We start from the raw sequence: 17,578 nt of genomic DNA on the forward strand, positions 1-17,578 counted from the left end.
GTACTGTTAGTCAGAAAGAAAAACGGTTCAATGAGATTGTGCATCGACTACCGGCAACTGAACAAGGCAACGGTAAAGAACAAATACCCTTTGCCTCATATTGATGATTTATTTGACCAGTTGCAGGGTTCTTCTGTGTATTCCAAGATCGATCTGAGATCTGGATACCATCAGCTGAGAGTTAGGAATTCTGATATTTCGAAAACCGCTTTCAGAACCAGGTATGACCACTATGAGTTTATAGTTATGCCGTTTGGTCTGACAAATGCTCCAGCTATGTTTATGGTTTTAATGAACCGTGTGTTTCAGAAATATCTCGATGACTTCGTGATTATTTTTATTGATGATATTCTGATATATTCGAAGAATTTGATTGATCATTCTGAGCATTTGAGAACTGTGTTGAAGACTCTGAGATCTGAGAAACTGTATGCTAAACTGTCAAAATGTGAGTTTTGGCTGAAACAGGTTGTTTTTCTTGGACATATTATATCCGGAAATGGTATAGCTATTGATCCAAGTAAAGTTGAGGCAGTGATCAGTTGGTCTAGACCTACATCTGTTCCTGAGATACGTAGTTTCATGGGTTTGGCTGGGTATTATCGTCGATTCATTAAAGATTTTTCCAGTATTGCGAAGCCGATTACTCAGTTGACTCAGAAAAATGCTCCATTCATCTGGTCTGAAGCTTGTGAATCCAGTTTTCTTGAGTTGAAGAAACGACTGACCAGTGCACCAGTCTTGACGATTCCTTCAGGTACTGGTGGTTTCACTGTTTATTGTGATGCATCTCATCGAGGTTTGGGGTGTGTTTTGATGCAGCGAGGGCATGTGATTGCTTATGCCTCGAGACAGTTGAAGCCTCACGAGACCAGATATCCGATTCATGATCTTGAATTGGCCGCCATTGTATTTGCTTTGAAGATTTGGCGACATTATCTGTACGGGAAACAGTTTGAAATCTATTCTGATCACAAGAGTCTGAAATATTTGTTTTCACAGTCAGAATTGAATATGAGACAACGGAGATGGCTTGATTTGCTGAAAGACTTTGATTGTGAGATTAAGTACTATCCGGGGAAATCGAATGCAGCAGCTGATGCATTGAGTCGAAAGGTATGTTCCTTGTCCTTATCTACGATTGGTGTATCAAATTTGATTGAAAACTGTTGTCTATCTGAATTGGTATTTGATACGAATTATCAACCTCTGCGACTTTATCAAATTCAAGTTGAACCAGAGTTACTTTTGAGAATCAGAGAAGCTTAGAAACTTGATCAGAGTGTGCAGAATTCAATTGAGAAAGTCCGGTCAGGGCATGTATCTGAATATCAAGTTCGAGATGATCTTATTTATGTTCATAATCCCCTTTTATTGCCTAATACTTCTGATGTGCGTCAACAACTACTGAAAGAGGCGCATTGTAGCCGTTATAGCATTCATCCTGGTGGTAGAAAGATGTACAATGATATGAAAGCTCATTATTGGTGGAAACAAATGAAGTCAGATATCACTGATTTTGTGTCTCGATGTCTTAATTGCCAACTGGTGAAGGCTGAAAGGAAGAAACCGCCTGATTTGTTACAGAGTTTGTCCGTGCCTGAATGGAAATGAGATCATATTTCCATGGACTTCGTGACGAGATTACCTCGATCTTCCAGAGGTTGCGATGCTATCTGGGTGATTATCGACAGATTAACGAAGTCAGCATGTTTTATTCCTTATCGTATGACATATTGACACGATCAGATGGCAGAGCTTTACGTCCGAGAAGTTGTCAGATTGCATGGAGTGCCGAAGTCTATTGTATCAGATCGTGATCCTCGATTTACATCTCACTTCTGGTACAGCTTACAGAATGCTTTGGGTACTCAGCTACACTTGAGCACAGCCTATCATCCAAGACATACGGACAGTCTGAGCGTATCATTCAGACATTGGAGGACATGTTGAGAGCTATAGTGCTTGATTTTGGCACTAGTTGGAAAGAATCACTTCCACTTTGTGAATTCTCGTACAACAACAGCTATCAATCGAGTATTGAGATGGCTCCGTTTGAAGCTCTGTATGGTAGAAAATGTCGATCTCCTTTTATTGGGATGATATCTCTGAAGTACCTGACATTGGGCCTGATATGATTCGAGATATGACAGAACAGGTGAAGCTTATTCAGAAAAGAATGAAGACAGCTCAAGACAGACAAGCGAAGTATGCCAATATTCGACGTCGACCTTTGTCTTTTGAACAGGGAGATCGTGTAGTTCTGAAGATTTCTCCGTTCAGAGGCACCGTACGATTTGGCAAGCGAGGGAAGTTGTCTCCACGCTACATTGGTCCGTATGAAATTCTGGAGAAAATAGGCAATCTTGCCTATCGATTAGCTCTTCCTCCGGCTTTATCTGAAATACATGATGTCTTTCATGTATCGATGCTTCGAAAATATCTTGCTGATGAATCTCATGTGCTTCAATCTGATGAGGCTGAAATCGATGAGACTTTGAGTTATTTCGAAAAGCCAATTCAGATTCTTGATCGTAAGGAGAAGCAACTTCGAACGAAGACTATTCCGCTTGTGAAAGTTCAGTGGAGTCATCATGGTATTGAAGAAGCAACTTGGGAGACGGAATCAGATATGCGACAACAATTTCCAGAGATGTTTCAATGATGTGAGTCTTCTTTAGTCTTTCTGTTCTTCCTATTATATGATCTATTGATACTAGAGATTTCGAGGACGAAATCGTGTCTTAGTAGGGGAGAATTGTAACGCCCATAATTATTTAATTTTGATCCGAGAATATTTAATTTGGGAATATTTGGAGTTTTGATTTAAATTCTAATATTCTTAAATTATTTAGGATTGAAATTGAATGAAATGATAAATTGAGGACTGAATTGCAATTATTGAAGTCCTGAGTGTTGGAAAACCGCGTTCAGATCAATTGAATTGATACCCGGTGCAGCGGAAGTTTAAAAATTTTATTTTCTTTGATATGAAACAATTTCATATCATGGGTATCAAAACGTTTAACGATTAAATCACACAAGTAAAATAAATAATAATTAATTAAATATTTTACCTCCAATCTCGAAGCGAGATTATGGACACCAACAGAATTTAATCTGCTCTTCTTGTATATCCCGGGAACCGATGGCGTCACGATCAATCACCGGAATAAGGTCCACGAACAGAAAACAGAAACCCTCTGATTGACTGCACTAGAAATCAATCAGAAGTTTTGCGTAGAGAATAAACAGATATGATCTGTTAATTCATAATTGTAATTTTTCACAAAAATAACAATCCGAATTTTCTCAAAAGGGAGCAAGGAATTTTCGGAAAAACCTTTAGAATATTTAGAGTGTAATTTCGAAAATTATAAGACAAAAGTGTTTGATTTTCGAACCCAACACCTCTATTTATAGATAATTTCTAGTTATAATTGTATCAGGACTCTAACTCCTTAAAGCCCACAATCCATAACTTAAGCCCAACAAGCCAAGCCCGTTGTTATAGAAATTAATATAAAATTCATCGTGACTCCGATTGATAAACTGATTCCACCAATGTGCACAAAAACCATTTCTGCATCTTTTAGAGTCAAGATAATTTTTCTGAATCCGAATTCAGTGATTTCCAAAAACGCCCATCACTATGTCATTTTAGGAAATTTCACTCCCTTTAGTTGAGAAATCCAATTTCTCTTTCATTAAATTTAACTCTTTAAATTTAACTATCTCTACGGGGTTTTAGTAATCCATTACTTGTGTAACCCTCAATGGTTCAGGAATACAGCTAGCCGTGGGCTCACAACTCCTTGTGACTCGGAACAACAATTTTCGACTTACCCATCGAATCATGGTAAGAGCGCCTAGCAACATCGCCCCATGATTCCCTAGGTATTACTTATAGTGCCTGCAAGAACCAATAGATTTTGGTTAGCGTACAGTACGATCCCTTCAACCAAATATCTCGATCGAATCAACAACCATTGGTGCATCGAGAGTCGTTCGAGATTCGATAACTATGCACAACATCTTGGAGATCTATTAGTGACATCGCATGTGTTACTACGATAACCATTAACCTAAAACACATCATGTACTCTGGCCAGAGATTCGTCACACTAATATCTCCTCAGATCGCATAGGATATCCACACTCGCAAGTATGTGGTGAATCCTTGACAACAAAGCATCGACTCCTATATGCATCGTAACTGTACCCAATCCCGACACTTGATGACCCCCATAGAGTCGGTAAACGATTCAAAGCACAGTACTAGCATATAGAGTCTCAATGATGTTTCAAGTAATAAGGACTAATGGTGTACAACCAAAACCGCGGACTTTATCCTCTCGATAAGTGATAACCACTTGGAAAGTCCGAATAGGGTAGTTCGATCATTCATCATATGAATATCCATTTGCATGCTTTGAACATCTCTATGTTCCATACCAATGAAACGTGGTACTCGGCATCGCAAATGCTAGTCTCAATCTCGAGCGATCCTTATCCTTATTTGCGGACGGCTCAATTGACTAGGAACAGTTTAGAATATACAGTGACTATAAGATGTGTTTTATGATAGTCATCCCCATGTACTACCACATCTTACATACACTATAGTATATTCAAGGTCTTTATCAAAACAACAATAGTATATCACAATATAACAATATGAAGAAAGATAAAGTCATTTCCATTAATAAAATGTAAATTATATTAAACAAAGATTGTTTACACAAAGAGTCATAAAACCCCTTAGCCACAAGTTGGCTATCCGGGCACCCAATCTTTCAATCTCCCACTTGCCCTAAAGCCAACTAGTCATATTACGTAATCCCATTGCTTCGCGATATTTGTCAAACAATGGTCCTGGCAAGGGCTTCGTAAGCGGATCAGCGATATTGTCTTCAGAGGCCACTCTCTCGACTGTAATGTCTCCTCTTTCCACGATCTCCTGGATGATGTGGTATTTCCTCAGTATGTGTTTGGATCTTTGATGAGAACTTGGTTCCTTTTCCTGAGCAATGGCACCAGTGTTGTCGCAGTACACCGGGACTGGACCAATTGATTCTGGAATCACACCCAACTCTTGGATGAATTTCCTCATCCAAACCGCCTCTTTAGCAGCAGCTGATGCTGCAATGTATTCTGCCTCAGTGGTGGAATCCGCTATGGTGTCTTGCTTGGAACTCTTCCAAGAGACAGCACCGCCATTGAGCACGAATACAAATCCAGAGGTTGATTTCGAGCCATCCACGTCACTTTGGAAGCTAGAGTCGGTGTAGCCTTCCAACTTCAATTCTCTTCCACCATAAACCATGAATATATTCTTAGTTCTTCTCAAGTACTTAAGAATATCCTTCACGGCTTTCCAATGCATTTGACCTGGATTGGCTTGATATCTGCTCGTGACGCTCAGAGCATAGGCCACATCCGGTCTAGTAGATATCATCCCATACATGATACTACCTATGGCTGACGCATATGGTATATGTGTCATTTTCTCTATCTCTTCGTCAGTCTTGGGACACATAGACTTGGATAGAAAAACTCCATGACACATAGGTAGATGTCCACTCTTGGACTCATCCATTGAAAACCTTTTCAATATAGTGTTGATGTAGGTTTCTTGAGTGAGTTCTATCATTCTCTTAGATCTATCTCTATAGATCTGTATCCCTAGAATATAGGATGCCTCACCCAAATCCTTCATCGAGAATCTACCTGATAACCATATCTTTATTGACTGCAACATCCCTACGTCATTCCCAATGAGTAGGATGTCATCAACATAAAGTACTAAGAATGTTACCGCATCCTTAACTACTTTCTTGTACACGCATGGTTCCTCCGGGTTCTTGATGAAACCAAAATCCTTTATTGTTTCATCAAATTTCTGGTTCCAACTTCTTGATGCTTGTTTTAGACCATAAATTGATCTCTGAAGCTTGCATACCTTATGCTCGCTTCCCATGGAGGTGAATCCTTCAGGCTGCATCATATAGATTTCTTCCTTAATGTTTCCATTAAGAAATGCAGTCTTCATATCCATTTGCCATATCTCATAGTCATACCATGCTGCTATGGCAATTAGGATTCTTATGGACTTGAACATTGCGACTGGTGAAAAGTTTTCATCATAGTCAACTCCTTGTCTTTGAGTATAACCTTTTGCAACCAATCGTGCCTTATAGGTCAACACCTTGCCATCAAGCCCAAGTTTTCTTTTGTAAATCCATTTACATCCTATTGGAACAATTCCATCAGGAGGATCTACTAAAGACCAAACTTGGTTTGAATGCATCGAGTCTATTTCCGACTGCATTGCTTCAAGCCATAAATTAGAATCCGCATCAGAAATTGCTTCCTTGAAGTTTCTTGGATCACATCCAATATCGGGTTCACTTTGATCCCCTTCAAGAAGAAGACCATATCTAACAGGAGGCCTAGAAGTCCTCTCGGATCTTCTAGCAATAGGCGTGTCTTGTGATGATTCTTGAGGTGTAGGATCGTTAATTTGTATTTCGGGTTCTTCTCGAATTTCTTCGAGTTCCATCATCTTGCCTTTCTTATCCAATAAGAATTCCTTCTCCAAGAAGGTGGCATTCCTTGAAACAAACATCTTTGTTTCAGCAGGATGATAGAAATAATATCCGATTGAATTCTTCGGATACCCCACAAAATAACATAAGATGGATCGACTATCCAACTTATCTCCTACTGTCTGCTTCACGTAAGCAAGACATCCCCAAATCCTCAAGTACGAATACTTAGGAGCTTTGCCATTCCATAACTCATATGGTGTTTTATCTACTGCTTTAGTGTGAACGTTGTTCAACAACAAAATTGCCGTTTCAAGCGCGTAGCCCCAAAAGGATGGTGGGAGCTCAGTGAAGCTCATCATGGATCGAACCATGTCCAACAAGGTTCTATTACGACGCTCCGAAACACCATTCAGCTGTGGTGTCATAGGAGGAGTCCACTGAGAGAGAATCTCATTCTCTTTTAGATAGTCCAAAAACTCGGCACTTAAGTATTCTCCACCACGATCCGATCGAAGTGCCTTAATACTTTTGCCTAGTTTGTTTTCTACTTCAGCCTTGAATTCTTTGAACTTTTCAAATGCTTCAGACTTATATTTCATTAAATATAAATACCCATACCTTGAATAATCATCAGTAAAGGTAATGAAGTAGGTGTGGCCAAATTGAGTACCAATTCTAAATGGACCACAAACATCTGTATGGATCAAATCCAACAGATTTCGACTACGCTCAGGTTTCCCCTTGAATGGAGATTTAGTCATTTTTCCTTTCAGGCAGGATTCACAAGTAGGTAGAGAGTTAATATCAGACATATCAAACATGCCCTCTCCCACTAGCTTGTTCATCCTCCTTGAGGAAATATGACCTAGCCTAGCATGCCAAAGATTTGCCGGGTTTTGACTATCGTTTTTCCTTTTATTTGTTGTTACCGGTTTATCGACATAATTCATTGAAACGTCTTTTAATTTTAAGTTATATAGATCGTTTTCAAGTTGTCCATTTCCAATCAAACATTCATTCTTGTAAATATTGCAAATCCCATTCACAAAATTTCAAGAATAACCATCTCTATCAAGCATAGAGATAGAAATAATGTTTTTGACCAAATCCGAAACATACAAAACATCTCTCAAAAATAACTTAAAATTGTTTTGCAAAATTAAATAAATGTCTCCTATCGCTTTGGCTTCGACTCTTGAACCATTCCCGAGTCTCAGTTGGGTCTCACCCATCCTTAGCTTACGACTTTTTGTCATCACCTGCAAATCATTGCAAATGTGAGATCCACATCCGGTATCCAATACCCAAGAAGAAGTATTAAGAGAAACATTTATTTCAATGTAAAACATACCTTTTTCAGTTCGCAACTGATCGAGGTATTCCTTGCAGTTACGTTTCCAATGACCGGGCTTCTTGCAGTAATGGCAAACGTTTTCATCCTTCTTCTCATATGAAACCTTGGCCTTCCCCTTCTTATTCGGTACACTCTTCTTGGGCGGGGCAGAACGCTTCTTACCCTTTCCACTTGGCCCCTTCTTCGAGTTAGAAGAGGGCCCAACCAAGAGTACCGGTTTATCCTTCTTTAGTGTGGCTTCATATGTGACAAGCATATTGACCATCTCTTCAAGGGTGGCCTCTATCTTGTTCATGTTGAAGTTCACCACAAAACCATCATACGATGAATGAAGTGAAAGGAGTAACAAGTCCGAGCTGAGTTCATGCTCCAAAGTCAAGTCGAGTGTTACCAACTTTTCAATGAGCCCAATCATGCGCACCCCATGCTCACGGACAGAAGTCCCCTCTCGCATGCGGCTTGTCATGAGCTCTCTGACAGTGGCATACCTCTCCGACCTTGACTGAGCTCCAAATAGCTCCTTGAGTGCTTTGTGAATGTCAGCAGCATTCACGGCATCCTCAAATCGCCTCTGGAGTTCATCAGACATCGAAGCCTGCATGTAGCATTTGGCCTTGATATCATGGTCCCACCATAAATCAAGTTTGGCCAACTCTTCCGGACTTGTATTAGCCGGGGCTTCCTTCGGGGGCGGCTTCTCTAACACGTAGAAAGCCTTTTTCGAAGTGAGAATAATCTTTAACTTACGGAGCCATTCCTTATATTTTGCGCCAGTGAGTTTGTTTTGTTCGAGAATTGCAAATAGTGGATTACGCGAATTCATTGTAACGATATACTGAAAAGGAAACAGACAATAATCAGTGATTGTTTAATTAATTTACTAAGACATAAAATATGGCGTATTTAAATTTTATGAATTACACTCCCACTATTTTAACGATTTCACCACCCTCTAGTGAAAACGGGAAACTTTTTCCTTAGTGAGAACATGGAGTCCAATTGACAAATCATAGTCCCGAATAATATCAGCCAACCATAATTTTCAAAAGGTAGAGCCCAATTACTTCCAAAGTAACCCCCATGTATTTACCTCATGTCCAATAAGGACCCAATAATATGACGCCGTTTATTGTGACATGTCAAGATGATCCATCAATATTAAGTTGTGATGGACGGTCGCCATGTGGATCCCCCAATAATATGAGCCGATCCCATGGGAGTTCCACCCAACTTACAACATTTGTCGATCCAATGTACAGCTTTTCGACGAACGGGCCCCCCCAATAATATGAGCCGGACCATATCCGCGGGTAGCATCTCATACATTGATCGTTGATGGAAGGTAGGAAAATTTAAACAATATTTAAATTCCCTTTTATTAATCTTGATATAAATTTTAAATCATATTTAAAATGAGGGATTTTTAATTTTGAAAATTTGTCTCATCATTCATTTTTATGTATGCTTGCGGGATTCATACAATTTGTTCTAAACATGCATACATCAATAATATCATATATTATTTAAGGATGATCGATCCCATTATCTATTCGACCCGTGGTTGCCAATCACGAGTCTAAGTCCAATCCTAGGTAATATGCAGGTATGCAATGCAATCCTATTACATTGAGCTTCCAATTTACATTTCTTCAGTCTTCATTGTCTGCTGGGCCCACCATTTCTTCAAATCTTTGTCTCCCACTAAGTCTAATAAATTTACAATAAATTTCGATGACAAATATGGGATACATTTGTAGGGGTGGGAACGGGCCATAAACCAGGCCCACTTTTATTACATATGACAATCATATTGGGCTATAAACCAAGCCCATTAATAAACACCAACAACAATAAGACAAATGTAAATTTCTAACATACACCTACAAAATTGGTTATGGCAATCGATCATCCCATTATCCAATTTTAAATTTAAAATTTAAATAATTGGATAAACATGCTGTGGCATCATAATTTAAAAGATAAAATCATATTTTATCTTATCCATCCATAAGATCACATCTTATCATCAATTGTACCAAAATAATCAATTTTCAAAATTCAATTTAACTGATAAAATATTTAAATTTTCCAAAAATTCAAATTTATCCAAAAATCAATTTTAAAAATTTCAGACTCGAACAATTCGATCCGATGCCTCGTGATCTTATCAAAAACATTTTTCGATCGGATCAAACACTAGAATTTCAAAAATTCAAAATTTTCAAAAATCAATTTTTAATTTTTCCGGGCTGCCCGGGACAATCCCGGGCAGCCCGTGCCCTGATCGGGCGCGGGCTGGGCAGCCCGCCGCTGCCCATTGGGCAGCGACGATCGCTGCCCTTTTTTCTTGCCCGTCAGAAAAATAAAATTTTTGATTTTTTTTAAAATATGTTTTGTTTCAAAAACCCGAGGCCAAAAATTTTTTTTACAATCGATTAATTTAATCGTTTGATCTGAGCAACCTGGCTCTGATACCACTGTTGGAAAACCGCGTTCAGATCAATTGAATCGATACCCGGTGCAGCGGAAGTTTAAAAATTTTATTTTTCTTTGATATGAAACAATTTCATATCATGGGTATCAAAACGTTTAACGATTAAATCACACAAGTAAAATAAATAATAATTAATTAAATATTTTACCTCCAATCTCGAAGCGAGATTATGGACACCAACAGAATTTAATCTGCTCTTCTTGTATATCCCGGGAACCGATGGCGTCACGATCAATCACCGGAATAAGGTCCACGAACAGAAAACAGAAACCCTCTGATTGACTGCACTAGAAATCAATCAGAAGTTTTGCGTAGAGAATAAACAGATATGATCTGTTAATTCAGAATTGTAATTTTTCACAAAAATCACAATCCGAATTTTCTCAAAAGGGAGCAAGGAATTTTCGGAAAAACCTTTAGAATATTTAGAGTGTAATTTCGAAAATTATAAGACAAAAGTGTTTGATTTTCGAACCCAACACCTCTATTTATAGATAATTTCTAGTTATAATTGTATCAGGACTCTAACTCCTTAAAGCCCACAATCCATAACTTAAGCCCAACAAGCCAAGCCCGTTGTTATAGAAATTAATATAAAATTCATCGTGACTCCGATTGATAAACTGATTTCACCAATGTGCACAGAAACCATTTCTGCATCTTTTAGAGTCAAGATAATTTTTTCTGAATCCGAATTCAGTGATTTCTAAAAATGCCCATCACTATGTCATTTTAGGAAATTCCACTCCCTTTAGTTAAGAAATCCAATTTCACTTTCATTAAATTTAACTCTTTAAATTTAACTATCTCTACGGGGTTTTAGTAATCCATTACTTGTGTAACCCTCAATGGTTCAGGAATACAGCTAGCCATGGGCTCACAACTCCTTGTGACTCGGAACAACAATTTCCGACTTACCCATCGAATCATGGTAAGAGCGCCTAGCAACATCGCCCCATGATTCCCTAGGTATTACTGATAGTGCCTGCAAAAACCAGTAGATTTTGGTTAGCGTACAGTACGATCCCTTCAACCAAATATCCCGATCGAATCAACAACCATTGGTGCATCGAGAGTCGTTCGAGATTCAATAACTATGCACAACATCTTGGAGATCTATTAGTGACATCGCATATGTTACTAGGATAACCATTAACCTAAAACACATCATGTACTCTGGCCAGAGATTCGTCACACTAATATCTCCTCAGATCGCATAGGATATCCACACTCGCAAGTATGTGGTGAATCCTTGACAACAAAGCATCGACTCCTATATGCGTTGTAACTGTACCCAATCCCGACACCTGATGACCCCCATAGAGTCGGTAAACGAGTCAAAGCACAGTACTAGCATATAGAGTCTCAATGATGTTTCAAGTAATAAGGACTAATGGTGTACAACCAAAACCGCGGACTTTATCCACTCGATAAGTGATAACCACTTGGAAAGTCCGAATAGGGTAGTTCGATCATTCATCATATGAATATCCATTTGCATGCTTTGAACATCTCTATGTTCCATACCAATGAAACGTGGTACTCGGCATCGCAAATGCTAGTCTCAATCTCGAGCGATCCTTATCCTTATTTGCGGTCGGCTCAATTGACTAGGAACAGTTTAGAATATACAGTGACTATAAAATGTGTTTCATGATAGTCATCCCCATGTACTACCACATCTTACATACACTATAGTATATTCAAGGTCTTTATCAAAACAACAATAGTATATCACAATATAACAATATGAAGAAAGATAAAGTCATTGCCATTAATAAAATGTAAATTATATTAAACAAAGATTGTTTACACAAAGAGTCATAAAAGCCCTTAGCCACAAGTTGGCTATCCGGCCACCCACTCTTTCATTGAGGGGCTAAAGTGCAAAATCCTGAAATTTAATGGGACACTTGTTATGGAAAATTGATATTCACGTGTGAAACAACACATATTCCTATCAGATATTCAGAGGAAGGAATCGAGAGAAAGGAACAAAGAACTCCAAGCTTCTTTCTCATTTTCAAATTGAGATATCTTGAGCCTCGGGTATCCGTTTTCGATTCCGAAAGATGTTCTGGAATCCTCGCAACGAGACCTTCGACTTGATGTAAGTTTTCTCTTAGTTCATTAGGGTTTGGGAATTCGAAATTGACAGACATCAGATTTGTGTATGGAATGGTGTTGATGAGCTTCTATACCTTGTTTTATTGAAGTTGGGTTGAGGAATGATTGTTGTATCATGTTCTTATGATTTCCCAGCTATTATTCGATGTGTATGCTTGCTGATATGTTGAGGATTATGCTGTTTTGAATCCTATACAGCTGATGTGAATGTTAGATTGATTATAGTGGCGTTCGGGATTGCCGAGTTATACCGATATGCCGTCGAACTTAAGATTTGAAGTGATTTGCTATTGTTTCTTGGACTAAGATGTTGTTGGGTTATTAGCTGATGATTCCTTGGTTGTATGCTCTGTTTTCAGTGTATAAACAGGACACATTGAGCTTGAGAACATCGCTTCCAAAACCGATAGAAGAAAGAACGAGGTTGGTAGCGTTTTGCCTTGAAGTTTGGGTTGAAACTTGAGCAGATTTTGAGATAGGCTTATGGTTGATCTTGTACAGATTTTTACAAGTTAGAAGATACCATACACATCACATTTGAAAGGTAAAAGTGGACTACTACTTGAATGGGATTATAACTCGAGATGGTTTGTATCGAGTTCCCTAAATCACATACTTATTTGCTTAATTGCTTTTCTATGCTCTTCTATGATTTATTGAATGAGTATTAGATGTTAATGAATGCTCTTGTTATGATATATATTGCATTCATCTTGAAAGACTTATTCTTTGATTTTGAAATGAACGGAAACGTTCGAATAGACGATTTGAGGGATTATATATGTATGGCCTGGGTGGTTGACGTAGCCTAGCGTCTGAAATGCATATGTAGTGGCTTCAAAGTCTAGAGAAGTAAGATAAGTAGCCCCACCTCGATTGGGAGAGTCGGTGGTTAGCTATGATATCTTCTTCTCGGGATCCCAACCGACGAGATAAGAGATGAACCTTGTTTTAAAACATGCATTGTCTTTATTTATATCATGAGCTTGATATATGTTTTATATGCATGTTTAGTTGCTTTTACTGGGAAATCAATTTCTCACCGGAGTTATCCGGCTATTGTTGTGTTGTATGTGTCATGGCAATAGGCGGGATTGGAACAGGGCAAAAGCGAACATGAAGAACAAGCTAGGGGATGAGAGAATAGCGTGATGATCCGAGTATAGATGGTTTCTTGTGCTGTCAATGATAGTGTTGAGTCCAAACACATGAACATGTTAGAGCTATTTGTACCAAGACTTGTTGGTGATTAAGTTGTTGTCTTGTTGGTGTATATAGGATTTGAGATGATGTGTAAATCCTTGAGACAACATGTTGTTGTAGCTTAATGCCTTTTCTATAACAATGAATCTTGTATGTTATATGAGTTTATATTGAGATGATTTTAAGGCATTGTGATGATTCAATTCTATCAACTTTATCATGTGAGAATGCATGTTGGCTTATGATATTTGAATAGGTTTTGTATGAGTTGATATTGGATGAAAAATTCATGAAGGAACTCGTTTTTGACAGCAAAAGTTCTTCTGTTCTTTTTCTGGAAAATGCTCTTGCTCGATCGGTGAATTATCACGGATCGAGCGAGGCCATTATTGCAGGGACAAAAAACTTGAAGATTGTGGCTCGCTCGATCGGTGAATTGTTGCAGATCGAGCGAGGCCACATTTTGTTGCACCCGAGAGTTGGGCCTTTGTGCTCGCTCGATCGGTAGATTTTTACCGATCGAGCGAGGTGCTCTGATTTTTTAAAAAAAAAAAATTATTTTGTTTAGACTTTGATTCTTGTCTATTAATTATGATGATTTGATTAAATGAGAGATTAGAACTCGGGTCGTCACATCTAATCTGCAAGGTCTCACTTTAAACGATTAGAAATAATAATCTAGTTTTGTAATTATCAAAACAAGATAAGTTATCTCATTAAAAACATTAATCTTGTTTAAGAGATTTGTATGTGTTTAAGGCGTAACATCTGAGTTTGGACCTTTCGAACTCCTACGTGTCCGTGTTTAGTTGACACCTCACACTCTGCATGGCCTAACACTGATTGGACCTTCCAAATCTCCCTCTGCTTCCGAACTTCACAAAGTCTACATCGGTGCTTCCAAATGGAGTTCAGACCTTCCGAATTCTTCGGGGATTCCGAAGCCTTGTTTTCTTATTTCTGATTCGATTAAACACTTGGTTAATTAGAATAATGATCTCTTACTCATGTTTGATCATTTAATCTCGTAAAACGGATTGCGGGTTACTGATAAGTATATTTTGTATGCATTAGTTCGTGATATTTTTATGTTTATTTTGTGTGCATTCATATTATTTTGTGTGTTATTATGTGTTTTATTGCATTTATGTGCATTTCATCTCCAGGTTCAATTTGTAGGAAAAATGAAAATTAAAAGAGTTTTGAAGGCAAGAGAAGAGAAGAGAAAACAAAAGAAAAAAAAAGCTCAAGCGCTAAAGAATTGTTTGCACTACATGTAGTGCAAACGCACAACATGTAGTGCAAACGTTCTATCTACAGCACAAGATCAAGCGCTAACGTGCAATGGAGATGGGGAACAGTGCATGGTGATGCGCTATCGTGCAAGGAAGCTGTGCATTAATTATTTTTTAGCAGAAACATACGCGCGTGAGCGAGGACATTACCTCACGCGAGCGCCAAACAAAATTCCAGAGATTCGAGTGCAGATCACGCGCGGGCGAGCTCGCGCGAGAGGAGCCGAGAGGATTCTGTGTTGAAGACTTGTGCGTGCGCGAGGACACTTTCAGGCGCGCGCGCGTGTCGCAGTGTTAGAAAATTTGGAAATTCCTTGTGGCGTAAGGAAAATAATTATTATGGGATCCAAACGCTATAAATAGAAGATATATCATATTTTTAGGGGTTCCGAAGTTCCAGAACATGCACAACACAGAGGGAGGCGGCTACAAGGCTTGGGAGAGAAGATTGTTTGAATTATTGTTTTCAATTATTGAGTAGTTTTTATTCAACCAAGACGGCGTGATTGGGCCGAACAAATTTATGTAGAAAACTTGGATGTTTGTTTGGGATTTTTCAGAGTTGATTTTATTTTATTGATTGTCATATTTATATTTGTCTTGTGAATAGTCTGATCAATTGTTTGCTTGCATGTTAATCGATTCCAAGTCGACAGAGAAGGTATTGATTTCGATCACTCTGATATTCAACACATGGTAAAACCGACTAGAAATAGAATTCCGTTTCAGTGTGCGGATTGGGTGTAAACTGAATTTTTATAAATATTTAATGCATTCAAATTTGATTAGAATTACGAAATATTAATCCGTCAATATTTGAATAGGTTTGATTGTTCTAGAAATAGTCCTTTGAACAAATTAGAAGAATTCTCGTGAATTAATATTAAATCTGAGTCCTAAATCGACTACATGTTACATGATTTGTTCGGTACCTACGTGTGTCTTGGTTGTCTTTGTTTTAATTATTTTTATCTTCAGTTATTTTTATTCTTATTTTTTAAGCAGTTTTTATTTTATATTCTTATTTTATTTAATTCAAAATCCTTTCTATGATTTTGTCTAGATTAAGTAAAATAATTAATTCTTGAGAATTGACTGCAGTCCCTGTGGGATCGATACTTGGACTCTCAGTCCACTTTACTATTACTTGACCCGGTACGCTTGCCAGTAGATTCATATCACACCGATTTAGCCGGTCAAGTTTTGGCGCCGTTGACGGGGACTGTTCAATTAATATTAGGATAGATTATTTGCTTGAGACTAGATTTTTTATTATTTTTATTTTTTTATTTTTTATTTTTAATTTTATTGTTTCTTACTTGTGAGGTACTTGGAGATGGATCATCGACAGGTGTTCACAAGGTTTGGCCAACAATACTCAGAGTCATTCTATGCTGCTTGGGGGAGATTCAATGATTTGGCGAACAGATTTCGATGTCATCAATTTTCGAACTTCACCCTTACTCAAATTTTTTATGGTGGTTTGGATGCGACAACAAGAAGTTGGGTAGATTATGGAGCTTTGTCAACTGCCAGTCACTTGTTCCACAAAGATTACGACAATGCGATGCACTTGTTAAATGATATGGCAGATTTCGACTACCATTGGCATTGTGATCCTTCACTGCAAGGTTGGAGTCACAAATATCCTCCAGAATTCGACCCCAAAAATTTTGCGAACCAACCACCGGAGTATCAAGAAGAGTGTATTGGGTATTTTGAGGATGATCAAGTGGCTCAGTTGGAGAACATGGTGCAACAACAGACAGAGATAAATCAGTTCTTAGAAAGCCGCATCAAGTCTTTGAGTATTTTGGATGAACAGATTGCGCTTCTTAGAGAACCAATTTTTGAGATCTGCTAAGAGAATGAAATAATTGAGCCAGAGAAAGAAGAAATATTTTTTGAAGAATCTTCATGTGACGAGGAGCCAAAAGTGACAGTGGAGGAGGAAGAAATATACAAGGCGAAAGATTTGAACTCGTCAATGGTCTTTACATGCACACCACTTGAAGATATTTTCTTGCCATTGACGCCGACTCCACAATATTGCATCCTCTATGAGCTACAGTCTAGATTCGAAGTCTCCTTCCAAAAGAAAAAATTCATGTCGAGTATTGCTGGACTGTAACGCCCAGTTTTTATCTTAATTGATGTTATTTGAGATATTCGGTGATTTCAGAATTCGAGATCGGACTTTTTATTAATCAGGGACCTTTTTGCAATTTTCGGAAATTTCAGGGACTAAAACGCAAAAAGTGGATTTGTTATAAGATTAAGACTTTGACTAAGTCTTCATTTCCTACCCTTATCTCCTCCATTTCGATTTTCTTCCATTGAAGACGATCAAAGATTTTCCAAGCTTTTGTGATTTCATTTCTAGCTCAATCCGTCCGGTAGAATTGATTTCTGACTTGATATCTGCGATCACAGCGACGAGTGCTCCGTTTGGAAGTAAGTTTATCTTAATTCTGAGAAGTTTGAATTTATTGATGTTGTCAGAATTTGTTTATATTCGGAGAGGATGATTATGAGTTAGCAGTGATCGTTTATC

This window comes from Henckelia pumila, chromosome 1 (assembly GCF_033568475.1).
Source record: "Henckelia pumila isolate YLH828 chromosome 1, ASM3356847v2, whole genome shotgun sequence".
NCBI lineage: Eukaryota > Viridiplantae > Streptophyta > Magnoliopsida > Lamiales > Gesneriaceae > Henckelia > Henckelia pumila.